We start from the raw sequence: 16,526 nt of genomic DNA on the forward strand, positions 1-16,526 counted from the left end.
TACAATGCTGTCCCACCAGTCCCCTCCATGCCACCTCTTCCATGAACCCTTCACCTCTGGCTTAATCCTACCATATTTTCTGCCCTTTGAGTACCATTCACCTATCATCAGGCATTTCTTTCCTGTTCAACTCATCCCCTTGGCTCTCTCACACCTGAGGACAAAGGCTTTCTGCTTCCCGATGGCAAATGCTCTCTGTGCTGCAGATACCATCACCAAGGCCCTCTCATCAGCATCAGGCAACTCTTTGGGCTGCACATGGGAGAGAACTTAGGTGGCTGGATTTTCTCAGACATGCGACATGAGGCCACACTGTCACCACCGCTGGGATGAAGAGTTGTAACTGCTCTAAGCCCAGACATGCAGCATTGTGGTGAGGTGGTGGTAAGGAGAGAAGATCCCTGAGACCTGCTAGACCATTTATAAGGTAGAAGCCAGTGGGGCTGGCTGCTATTCTTGGAAATACGTTATTTCTTCTTTTTAAAATCTCAGCTCTCTGAGTCACTATCACTATGTTCATTTAGGAAAACAGTGTAGTTTGAAGTGAAGTGTGAAAATGTGAAGAGCTCAAAAATCAGAAGGAATTGAGATAAGAACCCAGAACTACTTTTTAATAAACTCTTAAGTGACTCCTAATTTGTGAGATGGATGGGGAAGAAGGTGGAAGGTACTGACTCACAATACTTGACTGCCTGTGTTTGATAATGTAACTCTGTCCACAAGAGCAGCTTATGAGTGGTTGCACACACTTGTCATTCCTACAGTCAGACATAAACAAAAAGCTTTTTGTTGCATCACCAACATTTAAAATGATAGCTGGTATCTATTCTAAACACAGTACATGGATTAGAGGCCTCCTCCTTCTGGCTGCATAAATTAACCCTCCACCCCATAATTGCATGCTGGGGAAGAGTCACGTACACATCTGTCTTTAGGGAGGGTTTGCACCTGCAAAAATGTCTTCAGAAAATTGTGCTTGTTTATAGCCTAATGTTGCATGACTGATAACAGCAAGTCCAGGATTCAACCACAGCTCCACCCTCAAGCTAACATGTATTCATCACATTAAGAAATAAAGCTATTTTCCTCCCAAGTTGGTGACCAAACAGCACACCTGCACCAACAAAGGTCCCGACCCAGCCATGCCAACAGGGTACCCACACTTGCCAACTGCCCCAAAAGGATGTGCTCAGAGCTGGCTCCCCAGATCAATCACACATCTGCTTTGCAACTAGACCCACTCTCATTAGCAAACTCAGCTTTCTGCATCATCCAAGGCTCTTCTTTGAAGATTGCATAACTAATTACACACACAGAGTTGCTCCCAATAGATCAAGTAATCTGCTGATGGGAGAAAGACCACGTTTCTGCAGTCTTCTCTCTAGCCCTGAGCAAAGCTCCGGGGCAGCCTGGGTGGGGACAGCTGCTTTGCAACAAATCTTATCCTTCAGCCCTTAATCAATCAGCCCCACACTTCGTGCTGGTGGGGCAGCACGGCCAGCTTGCCAGCTGGAGAGAAGCGATGCCATGAGAGCACCTGTGGCACCCTGAAGTGTGTGGGGAGCAAATTTCATTGCTCTGTGAAATGCATAAAATGAGTTTGCAATCCTTAGAGTCTACAGAATTATGTGTTTCAGTTTTTAGGCTCATCTTTTGAAAGTCTGTTGTAGGTTTCCCTTAGGAAGCAAGACTGGGGGAAGCTACAGGTGAGGTGGTTGTTCAGCCTTCCTGGAGACAGCACTGGACCTGGTTGCTTTTCTTGCCTGTTCCTTGTGTTGGCCTGGCTCTTCTCCAGCCCCACAGCTAGCTGGCTCAGGAGATGAAGGCTGGAAAAAAGCTGCTTCTCTTTTCTGTGGTATTAATTTGCCTGTTCAGTTAAGGTCCATGGCTGGCTTACCCTGGAGTCTGCCAAGAGCCTGCACCAGTGCCAGGGAAGTACATGCTCCTCCAGAGGCAGCCAAGCTGTGCCCCAGACAGCACCAGATGGGTGCCATCCCACCGCAGGGGCTGAGCTGCTCCCCAGGTTGCCCCTGCCAGGGAGTCCATTTGTACCTCCCCTGCCCTGCTCCTCACCACCCGTCCCACCCCTGGTGCTATCTTCCAGCTCCATCAGCATACAGAGCTTGTTAGCCCAGAGGAAAAATAATTAGGGAAAAGAAAGCGGGTGGCTATCTTCTTGGGTAATGAGCCAAATAAGTCCATGGAGGGAAGGCCCAGCCACAAAATGAAGGGCATGAGGCATAAATGCACCCCTTTCAGAGGCAGCAGGCTGTTAGAGCAGCTCAACTGCTTAAAGAAATGCAGCCTCAGGCTTTCTTTAAAATCCTAGTGCAGAGGAAATGTTCTGCCTCAGGGGGTGTCAGATGACTTTGCAGAGGGCTCAGAGATTATTCGCTCAAGTGTGCACTTCTCTGCTGGCCCCGCTCCCTACGTCTAGCTGTGATAGGAGCATCCCAGAGGCTACTGAAGGCACCAGAGATGCTGTAGAGCACTGTTGGGGGTGGGGGGTCTGTATATGAAAAAATCTCATATATGGGGGGTAACTGCAGGAAAAGAAAAAGAGAAGAACTTGATGCTATTAACCGTGCAGTGCAGCGATATCTGAATTCGAGCTGCCTGAACTCTAAGTCCACACAGCACTACATGAACATTGTTGTATAATTTTTGCCTGCATTACAGTTAATTCATGATGCAGCTAATCCATTGAGATTAATCCACTGATTTAGAGTGCATAAAACTATAAACTCCTATAGAGTCACATACTGAAAGGAAAGAAGATGAATCATCCAAAAGAAATACATGTGTAAGGTAAAACTCGGTGAGGTAATCCTGGCAGAAATTGTTTCCTTCACAATTTCCTTCAAAGACTTCCCTGCATGAGGAAAAAATTACCTGCTTTGCATGTACACGTGCAGTGGAAACACTCTACAATGTTACTTGACAGCCCCCATCACAACTTAGTAAACCCATATGTTGCGAACAATTACTCCATTTTAAGTTTTGTATGAAGGCAAAATAGATTTCAGTGCAGGCTACGGTTACAATTCCTCTCTGCCTCCAGTGCACACCAGTACAAGTAGCTGTTGCACAGCCCTGAAGGCAGGTACGCTACCTGCCCCACCACAGTGCTCCCACCTCACACCAGGTGCTTAGATGGTCACCCTCCAAACTCCCTAGGCCCCCCAGGGACTCTGGGCCCCAGTTCCTCTGAGCACTACTCCCTATTTGAAACATGGGTGTGAATGTTTTGCACATACAAAGCAGCATTAGGAAAATAAGGTACATTTGCAGAGAAAAGTGTTCAGTTTCTGCAGTGTCAATACTCGAAATCAGAAATGCACTACTCGTATCTGCATGTGCAACACTCACAGCAGCAAACACCAGTATTGGCAACGGTGGCATGGGTGGCTCCTAATTCAATATTGAGTCATATCCACATGCAGGAGAGGACCTGTCTCCACTCAATTCTAAATGCTGCATGCTCACACACTGGCAACCCTACCACTCCTCAGCCCTGCACCTTCTCTCATCCCGTTCAGGAGATTCTCCCATGTGCTGGACCAGAAATTCAGGTTCTGTTTTGGCTGGACTCCTGCATTTTGTGCTATGAAGGAAGTTACAGGAATGAGAAACCAGGTCCCAAACCTGCCTGGGATTCCTTGGAGCTGTCAGTTCCCTTACCTGCTTGGCATGGTGTGGGCAAAAGCAGGAATCTGGCTTCCAGCTGATATATATCAGCTTGCATACCACCGTACTTAGGTACATTGTACTTGCATACAACCTGCACTTAGGTTATATCCTAGTGAATGATTAAGGTACCTTTAGAAAACTAATTCTATGCAGCTATTCATTCAGCATGTGATATTATTAAATCTTGTTTTGAGGCTCTATGCAAAACACCACGAACCTGATTTTCCAACACAGGTCTTTGGATCACAGACTTAAGAGAGAATCCATATTTCAGACAGTAAAAAAAAAAAAAAAAAAAAAAAAAAGGAGGGAAAGAAAAAAAACAACAAAGAGTAATGTTTCTTGGCAGTTTCTCCTCATCCCAGCCTGTACCTAAAGAGGACTTCATACAGCACGGGAGGAAGTTTTGAACAGCATCTAATCCCCATCCCACTCTCATCTCTTCCTTCTGCTCAGCCTCTCCTTCCCCTAACCTTTTCCATCCCAGAGCTGGCCTCATTCAGAAGAGAAGTATCTTGATCAGTCCCTGCTAAACAAAGTCATACATACTGTGACATGATTACACAGTTCCTCCCTGCCCTAAGTCTCCTTCCACTGCCTCCCTCTCCAAAACTCCCCTGTAAGAGGGGCTGGGTTTGATAGTCACCCGGATGCCCAACCTTGCTTATCAGCCCCCAGCTCCCCGGCTGGTGCCTCACCCTCTGCACCTGCTCTTGCCCTCCTGGAGAGCCACACTTGCAGCTGCAGTTTTGGGTAAGGCTTTCAACACTGCAGAGGGGGAGTAACACCGAACAAATTGTGCCTGGATGGAAAGAAGGCGGCAGCCACGGGGGTCATGCCCAACAAAAAGAGACTATACAGCAGCCCTAACTTGATATGTTTTTCTGTTGTTTTGGGGCAAACCTCACCTTCCAACTCTTGGTGCCTGATGATGTGCTACAAATTTTGCACAATAAAAAAGCAAGTTTGTTTTTTCAGTAACATTTTGTGCTAGACTGTATTACTTCCTTCAACAGCATGAGAAAACAAAAGTACACAAAAAGAGTTACTGTGCACAAAACTGAGCTGAAGAAGCTCTTCGACATTGGCTACTCTCAGCCACGCTCAACAATTTTCTGGGGGAATTTGGTATAGTGACAATACTTTTGAATTTGATATCGTAGCACCACATTTCTCCTTTTCAAAGTGGGAACGCTTTGTCTGGGTTCTTTATTACTGCTTTTACTCTTGTGCCTATTGAGGAGACAATCCCCAGCATGGGAGCAAGCCTACCTCCCAGCCCAATCAGGTGAAGGGACTATATCCCATTTTATGTCACACTGCAGAGCTATGTCCCCATATCATGTTCTCAGAAAGACTGAGGCTGCTAATGAAGGTGCAGGTGTATTACAACACTTGGACCTGCTCCATGTTCCCAGACCTGGTGGGTGAACTCAGGGGGCCAGGCAACCTGAAGCTCTTCCTTGGGCATACATATTTGTAGCAGCATGGCAGGGAAGCTTGATCTGGGAGGTTCTTGAGGGGAAGGGCTTGGGAGGGGAATTACACCTTTTAGCTGCACCTTCCCCTCAAAAACCCAGGCCCAAGCATGAAAGTGATCTCCATCTTATTCCTCTCAAATTAATTATTTTCCCTCCCAGCATCTGTTTCTCATGAAAGCATCTGCAAGCACAGAAGAAATCACCACCTGCATAAATGGAGATCAGAGTGTTTTCTCCAGCAATAGACATGTTATGCGTTTCACATTGGGACTGCATGTGGTCACCGTGTAAAAATATGACAATCTTACTGTCAACATCTCTCATGTGGAAATGCCATAAGAAGGGAACTGCAAACAAATTCCTGCTGACTGGTTTGGACTGCTGTTGTCATTACTTCTGGCTCTTATCCAGTACTAAACTATTGCATTTATGCTATACATATTTTATCAACCTCATGCTAACTTGTTTTATGATTTCTTCACTTCCAACTAGTAGTCACATGCACAAACATTCCCTCATTCAAGCTGATTCCTTCTAAATCAAAATTCCAAATGAAAGCACAACATAGTCCCTCTGCTAATGTATTTCTCAGATAGTTATAAATACAAATTATCTTTAGTTTTCATATCCTGATGTTATTCATAAGGTTACTATTACTGTATGTCTTTGTTTTCCACTTACATAGCACTTTCAACCATGGAAAAGCTGGCACAAAATGGCAAAATATTTTTTGCTTTGTGTCCTGCAGCTACAATTAAGAATGCCCCAAAGCCAACAATTACAGCATTGCTCTTTCCTGAAACAGCACCATGTGTATGAATTACTCCATCAATAGCGAACACCGCGTTTTTAGAAAAGGTACCATGACAGATCATGCAATACAAACTACTAGACAAGGCAAAGGAAAACATACCATACAGAATTTATATTGCCATGGAAATGTTATTGCAACCACTGTGCTCGTTCTGCCCTGAAACAGCGTCCTGCATGCCATTCTGGACAGACTGTCCTTTCTTGTCACTTGCTTAGAGCTGTAAATGACAGCAGAGAAATACCTGGAGTTCAGCTCCAGCTGCCCGCCCGCCTGCTTGCCCTAGCATTTTCTGTGGTTTCCACCCTTGTGTGGCTGATAGCTGTCAACCGCTCATATGGCCACCAAGGAGTGCATGGAGCTACCATGCAAAATCTTAGTTTTGTTACTCAGTAGTTTTATTGAAAAAAAGTAATTATTTGAGTTATTGCCCCACAAGCAGCTAAGTCAGTAAAACAATAGAAAAAGTGTAAGAAAAAATCATCTTAGGCAATGTCTTAAAACTTTTTTTATGAGACTGTCACTCCCATGTTACTGGCATTCAGATGATCCATTCAGACGGGGTTTTTTTCTTACTAAAAAAGATTGTACGTCTCAGGGAAGGACAGTGAAAATTACAAGTTGAATGGGATGCAGTCAAAGCCAGTGTCAAGTAGAAAATTATTAATGATAATTTGTAATCAAGTTTTGCAGAGCTTTCATGTAACAGTAATTAGAAATTACAAGAGAAATCATATTTCTGAAAACATTCATTTCTTTTTTTTAATGCTGTAGTTGCTAAGATGAAAGATATTTTTATTAATAGCATTTTGCTTTTGTTCTGTCCTTTTAGGAAAAAGTCTGACATCTTTGAAAAGTTTTCTTATGAAGCTCAGTAGGTGTGTATATGGCTCAATACCTGCACAGGATAGCTGCTAAGAAGAAGTTGCACTGAAGCCAAGTAGAATTTCTGTTTTACTATACTGTGGTTTATAATTTATTTGATCTATCTAATCATGTTTAAGATCTGATTTATTCAAAATAGTCACGAGAAACTTTAACAGACCTCTGAGTTCACACGTCTACAAATCTACTCTGCCTTGGATGAATCACTCACAAATGGACGTGTATGAAAAGCAGTCAGGGAATAGTTTTATGGGCAACATCTCAGCACTCACATGTACTATACATGCCTGATATTCAGAAAAAGACCTGAGACAACAGGTTGCATTATAGTCTCTTCTATAAGAAAGAATATATTGAGTTTCAGGAGGATACATGGGTCAGGGAATAGAGTAGATGGAATGGACTAGACTAGACTAGACTGAAATGGCAAGGGAAGGCAAGGCAAGGCAAGACAAAGAAAGGCAAGGCAAGGCAAAGCAAGGCAAGGCAAGGCAAGGAAAGGAAAGGAATAGCTTCAGCTAATATAAATGTAATTCCAATGTAGGTACAATTTCAAGTTGCCACTACTAGAAAAGTGGAATTGCTGAGGGCTGTTTATTGATGGACCAGGGCTAAAATCCAACAATAAGTTAGTGACTGTGTTTTAAAATTCTGATAATTTCTCAAATGTACATTTTTCCCACATCTGCTTGTCCCCTCTGTAAACTAAAAAATTTAGTTATACTGCTGTATAGTCTGGAGAAAGAGACCAATGGTATGACTTTGAAATGTTACTTCTTCCGCTCAGTAATCGAATTTAGTAGAAGAAATTCCATTACTAGAAGCACTGGGATTTCACTTAGGGTATTGATATGCCTGAGCATTTGATGGGATGTAAAGGTGTATGGTCGACAGAAGAGAGATGTCTATGAGGCAAGAAAATACATATGAGGATCATAAAGGCAGAATAGAAAAGGTTGCGTGGGAAAGCTGAGAAACAGGAGGAATTTATGAAAGGCTGAAGAGCTGCAAAAGGACAGGTAGGCAAGAAAACATGACAAGACACTGAAATGAAAAGCAAACAAGAGACATGGAAGAAAACAGTGGGAGTAGAGGACATTGACAGCACTGCAAAGAAGACTGAAGTACAGAAGGGTAGACAAGGGACAGGACACTGGCTAGGTTAGGAGGTGGCCTCACCTCATGAACAAGGAGAGGGTAAGTGAAAATTTGTTTCATTCACCCTGAGCAGCAATATGGCAACATATAGTTGAATTTGGAACTGAAATTGTCATGTATATTAGGAGCGGTTCCTTCCCCTTCAAAGACCAGACAGCAGACTGAAAAAAGCAAACATATAGCAAACATGTGGATACATGATAATTAATTACCCTGTATAACTTTTCCATCAGCTTTTTATTTCTGAGACAGTTTGAACATGTTGTGCAATACTCTGCTTCTTGCAGCATAGCTGTATGGTTTCGTGGGAGGATCAGCGGGACAATGTGCACCACCTCACCATGCAGGTGGAGATGACTGCATGGGACTCAGAGACGTGGCGCACTAGGGTGTGCGTGGGAATGCCACATTCTTATAGCACCGCGATTGCAGCTAACCAAATTTTCCTCAGCTCATGTGGGAGATAGCACACCTCTTCATGCTATGATTGTATTTAGCAAACCAGGTTCACCCTAAATGACCTCCCCTATCTATTACTAATAAACAAGACAAATGTGCATTGCATAGTAAGAGCCTGCTATTTCATTTTGTGTCACTCCGGTAAATCCACATTGCTTTGACGGGAAATATCAGGATGATTGTCTCCAATTATGTGCAGTTACACTATTTCTGACTGTGGTTTCCCAGACAGAAATGCACGTGTGCATGCTGGGTAGCTGACGCATAGTGCATTTTCTGTTTCAAAGGCAGCAGACCCTCTGGGATTAGCACGCTAACAGAGCTAACCTCTGCAGCACATGCTTTTCAGTTACACACATGCTCACTCTATGTGTTGTACAGATTTGTGCAAGCACAATGGCCTGTTGCATGTAAGGAAACATACCATGACTAGAAAAATCTGGGTGTAAAGTAGCCTCACCACCAGAGTTAATACCCAAACCAAATATATCAGTAATGGGGAAAAAAAAGACCTCTAACCTGCACAACATCAAAGAACTGGATAAATAACTATGAAATACCTATCAAGTATTCTGAAGTCCAAGGATAATGTCAAACCCTATATGCTCATACTAATACTTGCCATGCTTGCAGTAACTATGAAAAGCCATAATTCAAATTATAATGGTGTCATAAATTAATAAATTTACTAAGATTTTATTGAAAGTTTGGTTGGCATTTCCATTAAAATCACAGCTCCTCAAGTCATGTGAGGATATCAGACACTCAGCTCCTGTTCAAAGAGATGCCTCAGTCATAAAGAAAAATCTTGAAAACCTGGAGCTCCTGGAGAGATCATTCATGGCTTTGAATACAGAGAACTGGCTAGTCTGCATCGCCCATGAAAGGAAAAACTGTTTAGAATTCCTTTCGTAAACAACCTCCCACTTTTCATTCATCCTTTTTTTTTTTGCTGTAATGTTCAGCTACCAATAGTGAACATTTTGCAGACAACAGATGTTCGCAAGTTTAACCAACTTGTGCCCATCAGCAATCACAGATGGAAAGCTTCTTCTACATCTAAAAATCTGGCTGCTGTTTTGCATAAACCAAGTGAAGGATACCTGCAAATCCAGTCTTCATTATTTACTAATATTTTTGTAAATAAAGCGATCCTTAACAGATAAGGATAAAACACTTCACACCCTCCAGACATGATCCAGCAAGAAACTGGTTCAGCCAAAATGAATACACACAAAGCCTAGGACAATCCCAGAGGCAGGCAGGATGCCCAAGGACATCTCAAATGGCACTAACACCCATGTTTGGTTTCTTCTTATTGATGGATCCAGGGTCTGATTACTGGCATGTTGAGTAATCTTGCTCCCTTATCTTGCTACAATCTTTTGCTTTGTCCGATGTCCCATAGGTAGCAGTGGCCAAAGACAAAAAAAAAAAAAAAAAAAAAAAAAAAAAAAAAAAAAAAAAAGAAAAAAAGGCAGACTGATTAGTGGCTGAAAAAAAATTTCCCCAATATTCCCTCTAAGGTGAGTTGTCATCTAAGGGGAAAAATAGCCATTGTGAGTAGAGGGTTGCATGTGCACACCCTGTATGCATATACACCCTGTACTTATGATTTCACCCACTAGTAGTTGACAACTGGTGTACCATCTAGAGAAGTCGGTCTGCCGTAAGCAATTATCTAGCTCTGGCTTTGATTTTATTTTCTAGTAAATAAACTCCAAGGCTGTAATTCTCGGCAGTCCCAAATGAAAATTACAGACTAGTGGTCACAGAAGCCATCTCAGATCTGACCCACCCCTGATGCTGCTCCCCCTCCCTGGCACTGGTAGCAGCAAACAGTGTGGGGAAGGCATCACTTGTGGGAGTCATCATGCGTGGGGAAGGCATCATGTGGGAGATCTGCTGAGCTAGGCAAGCCTGCAGTGGGGAAGGGAAGGTTGGCTCCTTCCACAGATCATCCCAATGGCCCTCTTCAGTGTCCTTTGCTAGGACATAAGCTGTGACAAGGACATGACATGGTGACATGGTTCACTTCTGTACAATCTGGAACAACCTCCAGGGTGTTGAATGTGCCAGGTGAGAATTCACACTATGCAAAATGGTAACGTATCTTTCCACATATGTGCCAAAACCCTTGGAGACTGGGACCTGTCCATTTTTAGGTGAGTCTTATGAGGTTTTCTCTGAACAGGTCTAATTTCAGTTTCTCCCTTTTGGAAACTGAACCATGCACAGCCATGCAGAAAGCAATGGCACTAACTTTAGGGTGCTGTCTAAGCTGGTGCCTTCTGCGGAAAACAAATGCTTTCTTACAAAATTAAAAAGGTAGGTACCCATTATATGCACCACGTATGAGTTTTATGCTGCACATTGCCCAAAAGGCTAAGGGTGAGTCTGTAACATCAGAGGGTCTATAATATCAGAATAACTCAACTATGCAAAACACTTGCACTTGTCTTTATAATTTGAAAATTACACTAGTCTAAAAAATCTAGTTTTGCAGTGGCACAATCCCTTTTCAAAACATGAAGACAAGAGCAATCCAGCAACAGTGTAGATCCATACAGTGATTTTATTCAAAGGCTTAAGGGAAGATGATTTAGCTGCCTTCCTAAGGGAACAATGCTCAGGAGATTATGCTGTCTGTGTGTCTGTCTGTATATGTTCCCTGGTAAATTTTGAGCCCTGTGCCCAGTTTTCATTGATGGCAGCATAGTCCTCTGCAAAATAATTAAGGCTTCATGTGTTTCATAAAAAAAAAGACGACCAAGTAGATGAGAAGGACTACAAGTGTCCTGACCACCAAAGACTGCAGCATGATTAGAAGATTAGAAGAGGAAGAAGAGCAAGATACCCTAATCATTGGAAATATTTAACTGGAGCTTGCAATCAACTGTAAGGTACAAACCGACAGGAAATCAGTGTTGCTGCATCTAGTGCTCAGGGAACGATTTTTTAAACATGAAAGAATTCTGATAGGATTGAATGAAAATTTTGACAGCATTGCTAGCTCCAAGAATCTACCTGCCTGTTAAAAATCTGTTTAAATATTTTTTCAGATATTCCTTTCTTTTTTTCAAAGCAAAAACTCGTCAGTGATTTCTTTATCTCCAGTAGTCCATTCCCTTAAGTCTCTGTCAGTAATAAGACATGTAATAAGGACATGTGTGTCTTTATTGTTTATATGAATAAAATCTGGCATGCCTTAGGGCACAAAAGTAAGCATTTCAGCCATGATTTTCATTTACTTATTTGAATATTCATTCAGATTAACAGGAATGCAACTTGAACTGAAATATCCTTTAGAAGCTGTTCAGACAAGTATTAGAGACAGTTTGTGCACAAAATCCTCATAGCTGGAGGTTCCAGATGGACAACAGGAAGGAAACAAAAGCCCTGGAGGTCAAAATTACTTGGGCAGAATCTCACAACCATGATGAGTCGTTCGGTTTCCTACTCATTAGACATGGACACCAGTTATTTCAAGACACCAGGATGACCTGAGCTAGACTGTGGATACAAGAAGTGCAGGGTGATTTGGCTGAGCAGTGCCACAGTGGTGGCAGGGCATGCAGCAGAGAGATGCCAGCTTGGCTTTGCCAGCTGAGGGGTAGGATGCAGTGCATGGGGTATGGACCCTAAAAGTGCTGCTGCTGGAACCAGGTCTGAGCTGGTACCTCTATACGCTGCTCTGTAGGGATGCCACCAGCTCAGAATCAGCCTAGGGATCACCATGCCACAAATTGTTGGGCAGTGAAGATGTGACCAGTTTTCCTGTTGGCTTTCAAAAGGACAATACAAATTACCGTTTTTTTCAGACCTGTTTCTCCTCTAACATCAGAGCTCCTCTGCTACAGATTGACAGCCCCACTAGCAGAGAGCATGGAGCCACAAGACATCTGTGCTGAGGGAGACGTGCTCCTACGCAGACCTTGGGAATTCATAATTTTTCAGACGGCCGCTGCTACCTGTTCCAGAGGAGTGAAACAGTTGGGAGACCACTCTGCGAAGGGATCTTCCTGCCTCAAAGCACTTCACAAAATGCTTCCAAAGCAAAGTGATCACCCTAACCATGAAAAAGACATGGATTTCCTTTGTGGTGGTAAGAATTATGCCTTTGTCTGGTATTACTTGGCCTAATGAAAGAATATTCCTTTCTTTCATGGAAACTTTGAATGTCTAGTGCAACATCAAACGGAGCAGAGCTTGAAAGTGGTCCCTAAGTTTCATTTGTCCTATTTCTGTGCAGTGTTGTGAAACTATGTGTTGGCACTAACATTTTAGAAGTAAACTTCCTTCACGTAGCAAGAGAATTAAATATTGTTGACGTAAGTAACATAGAATGTGTAGACTCTTCATTTGGTTTTGAAAAGTATCACTTTGGGGTCAGCAGACAAATTGTGTCTTTATAAGGGAAAGCTTTTATTGAAAATACAGGCTATATTTGATACGCAGCTTTGCTATTTAAAGTGCATTTCTATAGCTAAGATTAAAACACTTTTATTGTGTTCCATTTTCCTTACAAAAGATAAAAATTATATTCTAAGCCCTAAGTGCAAAGTAATAATCTTAATTTTGAAATTATTTTTTATTTCATTTTTTATTATTTTATGGTGGACTATTTAATGTGGGAAAATTAATGTCGATGCCCAGAGCAGACCAGCAATTTGTATTGGTAACTGTATCTTCACTTTTTAAAGAAAAAGGACCAGATCTGTGAGTTAGCTATACCTTTGTTGTTTCAAAAGAAATTTCTACTGTGTATGAAGATAAAAGGGAAAACCAAGTGCTTTACAACTTGGAAAGACAAAGCTATGATTATCCAAGCTGTTGACCTAGCAAAAGTTAGCAGGTAGCTGGGTTTTATGCATGAAAAAATTCAACAAGCCAAGACTGAGATATTAGCAATGGAATTCATATTTGAAGAGAATTTTTCAGGAGGAAACAGACAAGGAGAAAGGTGTTCATGGGAAGAGAGTCGGTGGTCCCAGCTGCCAGCCACCTCAGGGGCCAGCCCTGACTTCAGCTCACTGCCCACTCCGGGTGGCTGCCAACTCAACCGCAGCCCAACCCACTTACAGGTATACAAAAATCCCAGTTTGAACAGAGGAGGGTTTGCGATGCCATCTCTAACCCCCCAGCAGCCTCCTTCTAGCTCAGAGCAAACCTGTTACTTTAATTCTTAGCTCTAAGAAAAACCCAAGCCACTCTGTCTGCAGGCCCTCTGACCCACCCTTAAAAATAGCTGGGTAGCTCCTGCTGATGCCAACACAAAATGACCAGAGCAAATTGCCTGACCCAACCCTAGCCTCATTCATTAGTCCATGCTTACCAGTGCTTAATGGCACACACTCACCAGGACTGACTGGGGCACATTGACTAGCACTGACTGGTGCACACTGAATGTAACTCCTGCTTTGTGCTCTTACTGGTTCCAGTTCTTCTGCAGAGGATTTGAGTTCACACTTCTGAGATGCTCATTTAGCAGCAAGTTCAAGAGAAATAAATGGTGCTTAATGCAGATTTCCACACATGTGCATGCAAATGTGTGAATTCCTTTTTTTCCTAGTGACAGTTGATACATACGGGGGTGAGGAAATACTGCTGTATACATTACTACAAAATTAGCAGACGGATGAAAAGAATTACCTGTGGATTATGGGGCAAAACAATTTGAGCAGTTATGCAAAGCTCATTAATTGCAACAGAGACTTCATCCACCCTCAGAGGTGAAGAAATCTTGGCTTGCACACATTTTACGAAGTTAAGCATCAGCCAAAAAGTACTGTGGAAATTATTTCTGGTTTCAGAAATTGTGTTTCCTTTGGATAGGTCAACAGAGGGGCTGGTGCTGAGCTTTTTGTTTGCAAGTTGCCCCTTCTATGGGTGACTGAGGCCTGGGCAGGAGGGCAGCACTGCCTGAGACATTCCCAGGCAAGGTGTCAGCAGTGTGAGAAGAAGAGAAGGCATGCAGCCCTCTCTGTCCCTCCTGAGCCCTTCCTTTTGACACTTCTTATTTTACCTTTGTCACATGAAAGATTCATAATGATGTAAGTGCAAACTCAGAGCTACCTCACTCATTGCTTAAGAATACTGTGCTGCTCAGCCTAGTTGCTGGAAATCCTCCAGGCAAGCCCATGCTATTTACCTTGATGATGAACACCAGGAATATTTTTGCAGGCCTGACAGAGCTGAGGAGGATCTCTCACCCAAGCAGCACCTGTTCTACTAGTGCTTTATGCTTTTGTACTTGTGTCTCTTTGTGTGTGGACTCCATTGGAGGTATAGGGGCCATTGTTGTACAGGGGGGCTCTGCCTTAAACCCCTCCCTGGCATGCCTGTGTTGGGAGCCAACAGTGCTCCAGCCAAGGCAATAGCATGGGGTGGGGTGGCTGAGGGTGGGCGTTGCACCCACGCTGTCAGAAACCAGGTATTGTCCCAAGAATGCTGTGGAGAACACACTGTTAGACCCTGTTCTTAGTTTTCAGTGTTTTGCTCATTCTCAAGGAACAACTGCTTATACCATTATGGCATGAAATATTTTTAAAGCCGTATGAGTGCATGGAGGGGTTCCTTCTGTTTTTGCTGCTGTGTGTTCCCTTGGAGACTACTGGGTGGCAACTTGCACAAAAACAAGTCTGTCTCTCAGTAAAGCATACCTTCCTTTAAAAGCCCTCCTTAACATACTTAAAATAGCCAAATATTTCTGATAACTACATACAATAGCTGGATGAAGAAGCCAAAAGGACATATTTGATCCATGAAGAACTGCTGTATTCAGCTGCTTGCAAATATCTTCCATTCTTAAGTCACTTTCAGAGCCAGGTTTAATTCCTGAGGCAGGAGGGAATGGGGAGAACAAAGAGCATAAACTCACCACATAGTCAACAAATTATACAAAAGCACTTACTTATATAAGGGCGCCTAGACTGACCAGGTTAAAGTTCATTCGCATATGGCCACATTTGTGAAGCTGCAGCCACACCTCTGACAGTAACATTTCGACCTTTAAGTATTTCCACTGAATTCTACAACCTGTTTGTAGTGTAACTTCCCGTGAAACCTGCCAGCTTACAGCAGAGTGTGCATGTCTGTGTTTAAAAAAAATCAGCCTAACGCTCACCCTTGTTCATCTTCTTTCCCTATCTCAAACACTTCAAGCACATGTTGCCAATAAGCTGCAATAATAACTTTATCCACTAGTTTGCTATTTATGGTATTATGCCATTTATATATTGCCCTTTTACTCACTATTGTTTTATTGAGTTCTTTTTGTCAATGAAGCATTGTTTTACACTAAAGAATGAAGCTGGCTTTGTTTACAGTGAGTTAATAGCACCTCTTAATGAGTTAGAATAGCATGAGGTATTTAAAGGCAAGTACATATTTAAACAGTTCACTTGTGAAATTCATGTTGAGCTTTGAAAGACACTGAGATTTTAAAAAGGAGAAAACCTCATTTTCTTAGAGGAAAGATGAAAGATCTTAAAGTATATGACAGGGAATAAAGAGAACATTCAAAAAAAAACCCCACCCCATATGGAGAGTCAATGTTTAGAAACATTCCATGTTCTAAACTAGCTCTTTGAAAATCATTTCCTCTCCTAAGTCCCTGCCAGAACCTGAACTCGGACCTTTATACTTCTCTTTGAAGGCCTGCTAGCAAATCTTGTAGGAGCAGGTCTTCTCCTGAGATTTTCTTTTGTATTTCTTTCTGGTCTGTAAATATTAAAGAGAATAACTTCTGAGGATATATTAAATAATCCTGGTCCTAACCAGAGCCAGTGTTGCAAGAAGAAAGTATGGCTATAATATAAATAGAAATATCAAAGCCGATTCAAAACCTTGGTAGATGTTCATCTCGGTGTGTAAGCTAATCTGTTCTGTGTGGATGAATGGTATCTGTGAGACAGAATGAATCTTTGGAGCAACAAGTGTGCAGAACTGAACAAGAAAGAATAATTAGTTTCAAGGCTTAAAAATACCAAGCTGTAACAGGCAGAATGCAAAGTCCACCAGAATATACCAGAATATCCAAG

This window comes from Accipiter gentilis, chromosome 9 (genome assembly GCF_929443795.1).
Source record: "Accipiter gentilis chromosome 9, bAccGen1.1, whole genome shotgun sequence".
In the NCBI taxonomy this organism is placed as follows: Eukaryota; Metazoa; Chordata; class Aves; order Accipitriformes; family Accipitridae; genus Astur; species Astur gentilis.